The following is a 7,500-nucleotide window of genomic DNA, read 5'->3' as shown; positions in this document are numbered from 1 at the left end:
CCACACCAGCCCCAATGCCACAACTTGCATTCATGCGGCGCCTTCAGGCTAGGAGAACGTCCTGCCGACACACTGGCTTGCGGCCACACGGGCCAGCTGGCGGGCCCATCAAAGTGCAGCACGCCAAGGCACCCAACCGTGCTGCGTTGCAAAGGCCCGGCAAAGCTGCAGCAGCTGAATGGCCCGACCAAGCCGCCTGCCTGAGTTGAGCCCGCAGGCAAGTGTTGGGAGGAATGGCGAGGACGCAGAGAGCAGCAAAAGGTTGGCCTGCCTCTGGTGTGGAGAGTGCTTGGCGTGAGCAGTCACTGCTGGCCGCAAAAGACTACTGCACCTGGTATTCCCAGGCGGTCTCCCATCCAAGTACTAACCAGGCCTGAGTCTGCTTAGCTTCCGAGATCAGACGAGATCGGGCGTTTTCAGACTAGTATGGCCGTAGGCATCTGCAGCACCGTCTTCTCGCCTATTCAAGCTGGCCACCCTAGCACCCTCGCCACTTCTTCTTTCCGGTTGTTTTCAATTTTTTCTCTCTCTTTTTCTACTTCTACTTCTACTTCTCCTCCTCTTTCTCTCCTTCTCCTGCTAATTCTAGCCTATATGCCTGATACTCGCTCCCCTTCATGCCATCCCCACCGAGCTCTCTTTTTTCTTCTCCACCTCCTCAAGGAAAACTGCAAGCCCCGCCTACCTCACACCAGCCTGCCGCCTGCACGCTGCTGCCTTTCCACATTGCAACGCTGCGCACTTCTCTCAGCACAGCCAGCACAAGGGTCAGGCAGGCAATGCAAGCCAGCTCTCTCTTCCTTCGCTTTCCACACCAGCCCCAATGCCACAACTTGCATTCATGCGGCGCCTTCAGGCTAGGAGAGAGAACGTCCTGCCGACACACTGGCTTGCGGCCACACGGGCCAGCTGGCGTGCCCATCAAAGTGCAGCACGCCAAGGCACACAACCGTGCTGCGTTGCAAAGGCCCGGCAAAGCTGCAGCAGCTGAATGGCCCGACCAAGCCGCCTGCCTGAGTTGAGCCCGCAGGCAAGTGTTGGGAGGAATGGCGAGGACGCAGAGAGCAGCAAAAGGTTGGCCTGCCTCTGGTGTGGAGAGTGCTTGGCGTGAGCAGTCACTGCTGGCCGCAAAAGCCTACTGCACCTGGTATTCCCAGGCGGTCTCCCATCCAAGTACTAACCAGGCCTGAGTCTGCTTAGTTTCCGAGATCAGACGAGATCGGGCGTTTTCAGACTAGTATGGCCGTAGGCATCTGCAGCACCGTCTTCTCGCCTATTCAAGCTGGCCACCCTAGCACCCTCGCCACTTCTTCTTTCCGGTTGTTTTCAATTTTTTCTCTCTCTTTTTCTACTTCTACTTCTACTTCTCCTCCTCTTTCTCTCCTTCTCCTGCTAATTCTAGCCTATATGCCTGATACTCGCTCCCCTTCATGCCGTCCCCACCTAGCTCTCTTTTTTCTTCTCCACCTCCCCAAGGAAAACTGCAAGCCCCGCCCACCTCACACCAGCCTGCCGCCTGCACGCTGCCGCCTTTCCACATTGCAACGCTGCGCACTTCTCTCAGCACAGCCAGCACAAGGGTCAGGCAGGCAATGCAAGCCAGCTCTCTCTTCCTTCGCTTTCCACACCAGCCCCAATGCCACAACTTGCATTCATGCGGCGCCTTCAGGCTAGGAGAGAGAACGTCCTGCCGACACACTGGCTTGCGGCCACACGGGCCAGCTGGCGGGCCCATCAAAGTGCAGCACGCCAAGGCACACAACCGTGCTGCGTTGCAAAGGCCCGGCAAAGCTGCAGCAGCTGAATGGCCCGACCAAGCCGCCTGCCTGAGTTGAGCCCGCAGGCAAGTGTTGGGAGGAATGGCGAGGACGCAGAGAGCAGCAAAAGGTTGGCCTGCCTCTGGTGTGGAGAGTGCTTGGCGTGAGCAGTCACTGCTGGCCGCAAAAGCCTACTGCACCTGGTATTCCCAGGCGGTCTCCCATCCAAGTACTAACCAGGCCTGAGTCTGCTTAGCTTCCGAGATCAGACGAGATCGGGCGTTTTCAGACTAGTATGGCCGTAGGCATCTGCAGCACCGTCTTCTCGCCTATTCAAGCTGGCCACCCTAGCACCCTCGCCACTTCTTCTTTCCGGTTGTTTTCAATTTTTTCTCTCTCTTTTTCTACTTCTACTTCTACTTCTCCTCCTCTTTCTCTCCTTCTCCTGCTAATTCTAGCCTATATGCCTGATACTCGCTCCCCTTCATGCCATCCCCACCGAGCTCTCTTTTTTCTTCTCCACCTCCTCAAGGAAAACTGCAAGCCCCGCCTACCTCACACCAGCCTGCCGCCTGCACGCTGCTGCCTTTCCACATTGCAACGCTGCGCACTTCTCTCAGCACAGCCAGCACAAGGGTCAGGCAGGCAATGCAAGCCAGCTCTCTCTTCCTTCGCTTTCCACACCAGCCCCAATGCCACAACTTGCATTCATGCGGCGCCTTCAGGCTAGGAGAGAGAACGTCCTGCCGACACACTGGCTTGCGGCCACACGGGCCAGCTGGCGTGCCCATCAAAGTGCAGCACGCCAAGGCACACAACCGTGCTGCGTTGCAAAGGCCCGGCAAAGCTGCAGCAGCTGAATGGCCCGACCAAGCCGCCTGCCTGAGTTGAGCCCGCAGGCAAGTGTTGGGAGGAATGGCGAGGACGCAGAGAGCAGCAAAAGGTTGGCCTGCCTCTGGTGTGGAGAGTGCTTGGCGTGAGCAGTCACTGCTGGCCGCAAAAGCCTACTGCACCTGGTATTCCCAGGCGGTCTCCCATCCAAGTACTAACCAGGCCTGAGTCTGCTTAGCTTCCGAGATCAGACGAGATCGGGCGTTTTCAGACTAGTATGGCCGTAGGCATCTGCAGCACCGTCTTCTCGCCTATTCAAGCTGGCCACCCTAGCACCCTCGCCACTTCTTCTTTCCGGTTGTTTTCAATTTTTTCTCTCTCTTTTTCTACTTCTACTTCTACTTCTCCTCCTCTTTCTCTCCTTCTCCTGCTAATTCTAGCCTATATGCCTGATACTCGCTCCCCTTCATGCCATCCCCACCGAGCTCTCTTTTTTCTTCTCCACCTCCTCAAGGAAAACTGCAAGCCCCGCCTATCTCACACCAGCCTGCCGCCTGCACGCTGCTGCCTTTCCACATTGCAACGCTGCGCACTTCTCTCAGCACAGCCAGCACAAGGGTCAGGCAGGCAATGCAAGCCAGCTCTCTCTTCCTTCGCTTTCCACACCAGCCCCAATGCCACAACTTGCATTCATGCGGCGCCTTCAGGCTAGGAGAACGTCCTGCCGACACACTGGCTTGCGGCCACACGGGCCAGCTGGCGGGCCCATCAAAGTGCAGCACGCCAAGGCACCCAACCGTGCTGCGTTGCAAAGGCCCGGCAAAGCTGCAGCAGCTGAATGGCCCGACCAAGCCGCCTGCCTGAGTTGAGCCCGCAGGCAAGTGTTGGGAGGAATGGCGAGGACGCAGAGAGCAGCAAAAGGTTGGCCTGCCTCTGGTGTGGAGGGTGCTTGGCGTGAGCAGTCTCTGCTGGCCGCAAAAGCCTACTGCACCTGGTATTCCCAGGCGGTCTCCCATCCAAGTACTAACCAGGCCTGAGTCTGCTTAGCTTCCGAGATCAGACGAGATCGGGCATTTTCAGACTAGTATGGCCGTAGGCATCTGCAGCACCGTCTTCTCGCCTATTCAAGTTGGCCACCCTAGCACCCTCGCCACTTCTTCTTTCCGGTTGTTTTCAATTTTTTCTCTCTCTTTTTCTACTTCTACTTCTACTTCTCCTCCTCTTTCTCTCCTTCTCCTGCTAATTCTAGCCTATATGCCTGATACTCGCTCCCCTTCATGCCATCCCCACCGAGCTCTCTTTTTTCTTCTCCACCTCCTCAAGGAAAACTGCAAGCCCCGCCTACCTCACACCAGCCTGCCGCCTGCACGCTGCTGCCTTTCCACATTGCAACGCTGCGCACTTCTCTCAGCACAGCCAGCACAAGGGTCAGGCAGGCAATGCAAGCCAGCTCTCTCTTCCTTCGCTTTCCACACCAGCCCCAATGCCACAACTTGCATTCATGCGGCGCCTTCAGGCTAGGAGAGAGAACGTCCTGCCGACACACTGGCTTGCGGCCACACGGGCCAGCTGGCGTGCCCATCAAAGTGCAGCACGCCAAGGCACACAACCGTGCTGCGTTGCAAAGGCCCGGCAAAGCTGCAGCAGCTGAATGGCCCGACCAAGCCGCCTGCCTGAGTTGAGCCCGCAGGCAAGTGTTGGGAGGAATGGCGAGGACGCAGAGAGCAGCAAAAGGTTGGCCTGCCTCTGGTGTGGAGAGTGCTTGGCGTGAGCAGTCACTGCTGGCCGCAAAAGCCTACTGCACCTGGTATTCCCAGGCGGTCTCCCATCCAAGTACTAACCAGGCCTGAGCCTGCTTAGCTTCCGAGATCAGACGAGATCGGGCGTTTTCAGACTAGTATGGCCGTAGGCATCTGCAGCACCGTCTTCTCGCCTATTCAAGCTGGCCACCCTAGCACCCTCGCCACTTCTTCTTTCCGGTTGTTTTCAATTTTTTCTCTCTCTTTTTCTACTTCTACTTCTACTTCTCCTCCTCTTTCTCTCCTTCTCCTGCTAATTCTAGCCTATATGCCTGATACTCGCTCCCCTTCATGCCGTCCCCACCTAGCTCTCTTTTTTCTTCTCCACCTCCCCAAGGAAAACTGCAAGCCCCGCCCACCTCACACCAGCCTGCCGCCTGCACGCTGCTGCCTTTCCACATTGCAACGCTGCGCACTTCTCTCAGCACAGCCAGCACAAGGGTCAGGCAGGCAATGCAAGCCAGCTCTCTCTTCCTTCGCTTTCCACACCAGCCCCAATGCCACAACTTGCATTCATGCGGCGCCTTCAGGCTAGGAGAACGTCCTGCCGACACACTGGCTTGCGGCCACACTGGCCAGCTGGCGGGCCCATCAAAGTGCAGCACGCCAAGGCACACAACCGTGCTGCGTTGCAAAGGCCCGGCAAAGCTGCAGCAGCTGAATGGCCCGACCAAGCCGCCTGCCTGAGTTGAGCCCGCAGGCAAGTGTTGGGAGGAATGGCGAGGACGCAGAGAGCAGCAAAAGGTTGGCCTGCCTCTGGAGTGGAGAGTGCTTGGCGTGAGCAGTCTCTGCTGGCCGCAAAAGCCTACTGCACCTGGTATTCCCAGGCGGTCTCCCATCCAAGTACTAACCAGGCCTGAGTCTGCTTAGCTTCCGAGATCAGACGAGATCGGGCGTTTTCAGACTAGTATGGCCGTAGGCATCTGCAGCACCGTCTTCTCGCCTATTCAAGCTGGCCACCCTAGCACCCTCGCCACTTCTTCTTTCCGGTTGTTTTCAATTTTTTCTCTCTCTTTTTCTACTTCTACTTCTACTTCTCCTCCTCTTTCTCTCCTTCTCCTGCTAATTCTAGCCTATATGCCTGATACTCGCTCCCCTTCATGCCATCCCCACCGAGCTCTCTTTTTTCTTCTCCACCTCCTCAAGGAAAACTGCAAGCCCCGCCTATCTCACACCAGCCTGCCGCCTGCACGCTGCTGCCTTTCCACATTGCAACGCTGCGCACTTCTCTCAGCACAGCCAGCACAAGGGTCAGGCAGGCAATGCAAGCCAGCTCTCTCTTCCTTCGCTTTCCACACCAGCCCCAATGCCACAACTTGCATTCATGCGGCGCCTTCAGGCTAGGAGAACGTCCTGCCGACACACTGGCTTGCGGCCACACGGGCCAGCTGGCGGGCCCATCAAAGTGCAGCACGCCAAGGCACCCAACCGTGCTGCGTTGCAAAGGCCCGGCAAAGCTGCAGCAGCTGAATGGCCCGACCAAGCCGCCTGCCTGAGTTGAGCCCGCAGGCAAGTGTTGGGAGGAATGGCGAGGACGCAGAGAGCAGCAAAAGGTTGGCCTGCCTCTGGTGTGGAGGGTGCTTGGCGTGAGCAGTCTCTGCTGGCCGCAAAAGCCTACTGCACCTGGTATTCCCAGGCGGTCTCCCATCCAAGTACTAACCAGGCCTGAGTCTGCTTAGCTTCCGAGATCAGACGAGATCGGGCATTTTCAGACTAGTATGGCCGTAGGCATCTGCAGCACCGTCTTCTCGCCTATTCAAGTTGGCCACCCTAGCACCCTCGCCACTTCTTCTTTCCGGTTGTTTTCAATTTTTTCTCTCTCTTTTTCTACTTCTACTTCTACTTCTCCTCCTCTTTCTCTCCTTCTCCTGCTAATTCTAGCCTATATGCCTGATACTCGCTCCCCTTCATGCCATCCCCACCGAGCTCTCTTTTTTCTTCTCCACCTCCTCAAGGAAAACTGCAAGCCCCGCCTACCTCACACCAGCCTGCCGCCTGCACGCTGCTGCCTTTCCACATTGCAACGCTGCGCACTTCTCTCAGCACAGCCAGCACAAGGGTCAGGCAGGCAATGCAAGCCAGCTCTCTCTTCCTTCGCTTTCCACACCAGCCCCAATGCCACAACTTGCATTCATGCGGCGCCTTCAGGCTAGGAGAGAGAACGTCCTGCCGACACACTGGCTTGCGGCCACACGAGCCAGCTGGCGTGCCCATCAAAGTGCAGCACGCCAAGGCACACAACCGTGCTGCGTTGCAAAGGCCCGGCAAAGCTGCAGCAGCTGAATGGCCCGACCAAGCCGCCTGCCTGAGTTGAGCCCGCAGGCAAGTGTTGGGAGGAATGGCGAGGACGCAGAGAGCAGCAAAAGGTTGGCCTGCCTCTGGTGTGGAGAGTGCTTGGCGTGAGCAGTCACTGCTGGCCGCAAAAGCCTACTGCACCTGGTATTCCCAGGCGGTCTCCCATCCAAGTACTAACCAGGCCTGAGTCTGCTTAGCTTCCGAGATCAGACGAGATCGGGCGTTTTCAGACTAGTATGGCCGTAGGCATCTGCAGCACCGTCTTCTCGCCTATTCAAGCTGGCCACCCTAGCACCCTCGCCACTTCTTCTTTCCGGTTGTTTTCAATTTTTTCTCTCTCTTTTTCTACTTCTACTTCAACTCTCCTCCTCTTTCTCTCCTTCTCCTGCTAATTCTAGCCTATATGCCTGATACTCGCTCCCCTTCATGCCATCCCCACCGAGCTCTCTTTTTTCTTCTCCACCTCCTCAAGGAAAACTGCAAGCCCCGCCTACCTCACACCAGCCTGCCGCCTGCACGCTGCTGCCTTTCCACATTGCAACGCTGCGCACTTCTCTCAGCACAGCCAGCACAAGGGTCAGGCAGGCAATGCAAGCCAGCTCTCTCTTCCTTCGCTTTCCACACCAGCCCCAATGCCACAACTTGCATTCATGCGGCGCCTTCAGGCTAGGAGAGAGAACGTCCTGCCGACACACTGGCTTGCGGCCACACGAGCCAGCTGGCGTGCCCATCAAAGTGCAGCACGCCAAGGCACACAACCGTGCTGCGTTGCAAAGGCCCGGCAAAGCTGCAGCAGCTGAATGGCCCGACCAAGCCGC

The 7,500-nt window shown here is 57.2% G+C and overlaps 9 non-coding genes across 9 annotated transcripts; all 9 read right to left on the bottom strand.

The window, feature by feature from the left end:
• Nucleotides 1-319: 319 nt before the first annotated feature.
• Nucleotides 320-438, bottom strand: LOC140413482 (5S ribosomal RNA). Its single transcript, XR_011942650.1, has one exon. It is a non-coding gene; the product is annotated as a 5S ribosomal RNA (ribosomal RNA).
• Nucleotides 439-1,132: 694 nt separating this feature from the next.
• On the bottom strand, nt 1,133-1,251 carry LOC140414183 (5S ribosomal RNA). Its single transcript, XR_011943326.1, has one exon. It is a non-coding gene; the product is annotated as a 5S ribosomal RNA (ribosomal RNA).
• A 694-nt stretch (nt 1,252-1,945) lies between these two features.
• On the bottom strand, nt 1,946-2,064 carry LOC140414133 (5S ribosomal RNA). Its single transcript, XR_011943279.1, has one exon. It is a non-coding gene; the product is annotated as a 5S ribosomal RNA (ribosomal RNA).
• Nucleotides 2,065-2,758: 694 nt separating this feature from the next.
• Nucleotides 2,759-2,877, bottom strand: LOC140414121 (5S ribosomal RNA). The gene has a single exon (XR_011943267.1). It is a non-coding gene; the product is annotated as a 5S ribosomal RNA (ribosomal RNA).
• Nucleotides 2,878-3,567: 690 nt separating this feature from the next.
• On the bottom strand, nt 3,568-3,686 carry LOC140413405 (5S ribosomal RNA). The gene has a single exon (XR_011942575.1). It is a non-coding gene; the product is annotated as a 5S ribosomal RNA (ribosomal RNA).
• A 694-nt stretch (nt 3,687-4,380) lies between these two features.
• LOC140413284 (5S ribosomal RNA) lies at nt 4,381-4,499 on the bottom strand. Its single transcript, XR_011942458.1, has one exon. It is a non-coding gene; the product is annotated as a 5S ribosomal RNA (ribosomal RNA).
• Nucleotides 4,500-5,189: 690 nt separating this feature from the next.
• Nucleotides 5,190-5,308, bottom strand: LOC140414110 (5S ribosomal RNA). The gene has a single exon (XR_011943255.1). It is a non-coding gene; the product is annotated as a 5S ribosomal RNA (ribosomal RNA).
• Nucleotides 5,309-5,998: 690 nt separating this feature from the next.
• Nucleotides 5,999-6,117, bottom strand: LOC140413403 (5S ribosomal RNA). Its single transcript, XR_011942573.1, has one exon. It is a non-coding gene; the product is annotated as a 5S ribosomal RNA (ribosomal RNA).
• Nucleotides 6,118-6,811: 694 nt separating this feature from the next.
• Nucleotides 6,812-6,930, bottom strand: LOC140414098 (5S ribosomal RNA). Its single transcript, XR_011943243.1, has one exon. It is a non-coding gene; the product is annotated as a 5S ribosomal RNA (ribosomal RNA).
• Between the last annotated feature and the right edge of the window lie 570 nt (nt 6,931-7,500).

The sequence above is a fragment of the Scyliorhinus torazame genome, chromosome 4 (assembly GCF_047496885.1).
Source record: "Scyliorhinus torazame isolate Kashiwa2021f chromosome 4, sScyTor2.1, whole genome shotgun sequence".
NCBI lineage: Eukaryota > Metazoa > Chordata > Chondrichthyes > Carcharhiniformes > Scyliorhinidae > Scyliorhinus > Scyliorhinus torazame.
The sequence above is the reverse complement of the archived record's forward strand: the minus strand, read 5'-3'. Positions and strand labels throughout refer to the sequence as shown.